Genomic DNA, 5,678 nt, shown 5'->3' with positions numbered 1-5,678 from the left:
TGAGCGCCGAAGAATTGATGCTTTTGAACTGTGGTGTTGGAGAAGACTCTTGAGAGTCCCTTGGACTGCAAGGAGATCCAACCAGTCCATTCTGAAGGAGATCAGCCCTGGGATTTCTTCGGAGGGAATGATGCTGAAGCTGAAACTCCAGTACTTTGGCCACCTCCTGCGAAGAGTTGACTCACTGGAAAAGACTCTGATGCTGGGAGGGATTGGGGGCAGGAGGAGAAGGGGAGGGCAGAGGATGAGATGGCTGGATGGCATCACTGACTCGATGGACGTGGGTCTGGGTGAACTCCAGGAGTTGGTGATGGACAGGGAGGCCTGGTGTGCTGCGGTTCATGGGGTCGCAAAGAGTTGGACACGACTGAGCGACTGAACTGAACTGAGCTGAAGAAAAAAAAAGACTCCTTATGAAATCATCTAGCATTGGAACACACAGATTTTTGAGGCAGGAACCTGCTGTATACCCCTTTGCTTGGCAAAACAATACTATCCTTTTATACTTCACCCGGTAGCCCATGAGGCTACTCTGTCCATTGGATTCTCCAGGCAAGAATACTGGAGTAGGTTGCCATTTCCTTCTCAAGGGGATCTTCCCAACCCAGGGACTGACCCTGTGTCTCCTGCATTGTTGGTAGGTTTTTTTACTATCTAAGCCACGAGGGAAGCCCTTGTAGTACATACTTCATCCAAACCTCTGTCTAAAACTCTGTCTTCAAAATATAATCCAGCTCCAGTGCAGAGAGGCAGCGTTTTCAGCACCATTAGGACTTTGTATTTTCATTGCCAAAGGCAAGAGTTCAATCCCTGGTCAGGGACTAAAATCATGCAAATCGCCTGACACAGAGGAAGAACACACACACACACACACACACACACATAAAATTTGAAAAAAAAGAAAGAAAAAGGGAAAAAAATTAAAATAGAGAAATAAAAATTAAAACTGCACTAAAAAACCCCCCAAACTACACTAAAATGTTATTTCCCCACCTGATTGCTAATATCCCAAAATTTGATGGCTATTTTGGCTTGAAAGGGTATTTGCAGGCAGGGTCCTTATACATTGTCGGTGGGTCCGCATATTGGAAGATGCCTTCATCAAACCTGTGACTGTCACTGACCCCCATTCTCTTTGACTCAGCAATGCCAGTTCTAGGAATTTATCCTACAGACATAATCTCACATGTGCAAAATATCATATATAAAATATTAATTGAAGCACTAAAAGATTGTTAACAATTTATAGCCAAGGAGCAGAATGAGGGGTGAGGGGGTTAACTGGATGGAACATTCTAACAAGAAAGGAGGATTGGGATTCTGATTAAAGTGACATAACAGGATTCTTAGTGAAGGCAGGCCAGGGCATGAGATATTACCTGAGATGGTGAAAGAAAGTGAAAGTGAAGTTGCTCAGTTATGTCCAACTCTGTGACCCCATGGACTGTAGCCTACCAGGCTCCTCTGTCCATAGGATTTTCCAGGCAAGAATACTGGGGTGGGTTGCCATTTCCTTCTCCAGGAGATCTTTCTGACCCAGGGATTGAACCCGGGTCACGGGCACTGTAGGCAGACGATTTACCATCTGAGCCACCATCTGATCAGATATGGAGGGGGATCTCATATACAGTATGGAGGATTCTGGCTAAACCAATTTAAGAGGATTCTTGCTAAAATTGTGGACATACAAACATTGATGCCTCATTGAAAAGTTTAGCAGGTCCTGAGCAGAATGTGGTCAAGGAGAGAATCTTTATCATGCCCTTTTCTACGTCTAAAAATATTTAGTCACATGACTGTATTACTGTAGTGTTTTTTTTTTTTTTTTGCCATGCTACACAAGGCATGCTCGATCTTAGTTTCCCCGGTAGGGATTGAACTTATGCTCCTTGCAGTGGAAGCATGGAGTCTTAACCACTGGACGGCCAGGGAAGTCCCATACAAGAAAACTCTTTTTCTATAAACCAAAAAGTAGCAAAGCATTTAATACAAAATAATTCATAGACTGTGGGAGAGGATACTTAGACTGAAAAAACCAGGGAACCATTGACCTATGTGAAAATATAAAGTGTTTTTACAGGAACCAAATCATTATTTAAACTCCCTTTGGAAAGAAAATAACAGGAAGATTGATATTGGTGTTTATGGTGTAGAGTTTCCACATTAAGATTATCAAAGTTTGTGCAACATAGTATCAAGTAGATCTGCTCAGGCAATAGAGTCCTCTTGGCTTGGCAGGGTGCCAGCCCTATCTGTTATACTTTCTTTAATTTTGTAGCACTCAGCAGACACCAATAAGTGGGATTGCTTCTGCTTCCTCACTCTGTGCTGCTGCTGCTGCTAAGTCGCTTCAGTCTTGTCCGACTCTGTGCGACCCCATTGACGGCAGCCCACCAGGCTCCCCCATCCCTGGGATTCTCCAGGCAAGAACACTGGAGTGGATTGCCATTTCCTTCTCCAATGCATGAAAGTGAAAAGTGAAAAGTGAAAGTGAAGTCGCTCAGTCGTGTCAGACCCTCAGTGACCCCAGGGACTGCAGCCTTCCAGGCTCCTCCATCCATGGGATTTTCCAGGCAAGAGTACTGGAGTGGGGTGCCGTTGCCTTCTTCGTCCGCCACTCTGTAGTCTTCCCTTTTAAATTAAAAATTTCATCTGGGGGGAGCCTAACAGCACCAGTAGGGGAAGGAACACTAGCCTCACCGCTAAAATTCCCAAGATTCAAGCTCTCCTCTGTCACTCACAGCCTGTGTGATCCTACACAGCATCTCTGCCTGTCTCTCCAACTTCATCTTCTCATATTTAAAGGGGCAACATCTGTGCTTGTCCAACTTCAAAAACTTATTGTGAAACAAAACAGACAAGGTGGGCAAAAGGCCTTTGAAAAGCTCCAAGTATTGTTCTGATGTAGGGCTGCCAGATAAAATACAGGATTCTGAGTTGTAATGGAAATTCAGACAAACAGCTAATGCTCTATGTATATATCCCATGCAATATTTGGGATTATACTTACACTGAAACTCAATTTGTTATTTATCTGAAGTTCAAATTTAACTGAGCATCCTGTATTTTTATTTGCTAAATCTGGCAACCCTTTTTGCTATCATATAACAACATCAATGAAAACAATAGAAAACACTTACCTAGTGGTTACTACATCCAGGACTGTTCCTTGAGCCATATATATATATGTATTTAAACTCATTAAATACTTATAAGGAAGGTGTACTACTAGACTTACTTCACCTGCCTTAATTAAGGCAGGAATTTGCCCAGTGTCACATGGCTACTATGTTCAAGCACTAAAACTTACTCATGATTCCTATATAACCTGTTTGGGTAGCATTGGCTCAGCAGAATCACTGATAAATGTTTGTGTGTGAAGAAATGCACAGATTGCCCTTGTGCTAAAATGTTCTCCTGGAGAAAGAGATGACTGTTTGTTTTGTTTCCCAATAAGACAAACATCATTATTCCTATTGGTATAGATGGTGAAACAAGGCATAGTAACTTTTCTAACATCAGAGAATTCTTTCACCCATAGCCCAAATATTTTATTGAGCAACTATTATATGCTGCACACAGTTCTAGAGACTTGTGATATAGCAGAACAAAATAGGCAAAGATCCCTGGCCTTACAGAGCTTATATTCTAGCTAGGAGAAACAGATCAAAAAAAAAAAAAAAAAGCAAATTCTGTAGTAATTAGAAGGTGAAAACTATGCAATAAAAAATAGAGCAAAGACTTCCCTGGCAGTCCAGTAGTTAAGACTCCGCAATTGCACTGTAGGGGCACAAGTTCGATTCCTGGTGGGGGAACTAAGACCTCTCAGGCAGTGCAGTGTGTGTCCCCTGCCCCACTCCTCCCCCGCCCCGAGAAAAATGTTACTTAACAGGTAAACCCTAACAGATACAGGAACACACCTGTAGTCCAACAAAGAGGTTGACTTGCTGCAGCAGGGGAGGCCACATGGGGGAGGAAGGTGGGCATCTTGGAAAAGGGAGTAAGGAGGGGCTTCTCACAGGATTGAAGCTCTTTTTGGATAACAGCACAAGCAGATAGAAGACCAGCTCTGGGCTGGGTGCTGTTGTGAGGTGCAGCAGTTTAGGAACTGGGTATCTTATAAATCTTTGGGTGCTCAGGTAACAGGGAAGAGCCAAGTCTGACTCCATGTTGGATCTGATTCTTTGACTTAAACCTTGATTGTCATTGCTCTTGTTATAATCATACATTATGGCCTGCCTCAGGGAACCCTGCCCTCTGCTGAAAGTTAAACTAAGGTGGCTTGGTTCCACTCACTAGGAGACCATCTGACCATGCCCACCTGTCAATGGCTGCAAGAAAAAAAATGATTAACACAGCCCCTCCTATTTTGCAAGATAAAGCTACTTTACTTCCTCACCTCCAGTCTCTCCCTGTTCTATAAAAGAAACGGGCATCCAGGCCCCCATAGGATGGTGTTTCAGGGGCCTAGTCTGCTATCACCACGGTCCACAGGTGATACTTTCCTATTCCTGGCCTCTACACCTCATCTCCCAGTTTATCGGCCTGTCATCAGCAAGCGGATTGAGCTTGGACTCGGTAGTGGAGGGAGAAATGAAGCGGGGCTGGGCAAGTCATTAGTAAAATGCTGCATTTTCTCAAAAGGGGATTGTCAGTCATTTTGTAGCCATGCTGTGGCCTTGAGGGAAACATTGTTTTTTGTTGGCTTTGCCACTGTCCTGGTTTGTGTCTGTTGGGTACATTGTGGTCTGATTATCAGTGGGATGGATTTTCACTTTCTCAAGGTAAAGAGATTATGTAAAAAAGCAAATTTAAGGGCTTATGAAAACCGGTCACGATTTAGTATGCAGCATCTGAGTGGACCGAGGGCATTAACGGGGAGGTAAGAGTAAATACTTTTTAATTTTCCTAGTTTTAGAAATAACTCTTTGAAGCTGGGATATTTCAGACAGCTTTTATTATTCAATATCTATTAAAATTGTAGTGAAGCACACTGTTAAGGGTTTTACATGAACTTTAATAAGTTTCACAATCATCTTCAGAGATGTTGTGCTTCAGAGAGGTGTGCTTAGTGGCTCAGTCGTGTCCGACTCTTTTCGACGCCATGGACTGTGGTCCGTCAGACTCTTGTCCATTCGGATTCTCTCAGCAAGAATACTGGAGAGGTTTGCCATGCCCTCCTTCAGGGGATCTTCCCAACCCAGGGATCTTCCTGACCCAGGGACCGAAGCCAGGTCTCCTCCATTGCAGACGGATTCTTTACCATCTGAGTCACCAGGGAAGACTCTCTGGGGGGGTAGGTCCTGTTATTATTTTTAAATTATTTTTTATTTTACAGACGGAGAGGAGGAACACTAAGAGGTAAGTTAACTGACTCAAAACTACATTGTTAGGAATGAGCGATGGCCAGAGGTTAAGGGACACAAGCTGACTGCACAGCCTTTGCTTTAGCCACCTTGCTTTTTTCTTGGGTTGAGAGATTACACGGCTAACGGGAAGAACAGGAGAGAACATTTGTTAAAAGTGTTTAGTCTGGCCAGGCACTAAAAGCTCAGTGAATTGCCACATATAAAGCCTACTCGGATAAGGAAACTGAGGCTAGAGAGAATGGGTATCCGGGCCAAGTTCGTAGTTATGTTAACTGGTACAGCCAGGAAAGTCTGGATACCCATTCTCTC

Source organism: Bison bison, unplaced genomic scaffold (genome assembly GCF_000754665.1).
Source record: "Bison bison bison isolate TAMUID 2011002044 unplaced genomic scaffold, Bison_UMD1.0 scf7180017864352, whole genome shotgun sequence".
In the NCBI taxonomy this organism is placed as follows: domain Eukaryota; kingdom Metazoa; phylum Chordata; class Mammalia; order Artiodactyla; family Bovidae; genus Bison; species Bison bison.
Note: the sequence above shows the minus strand (reverse complement) of the source record.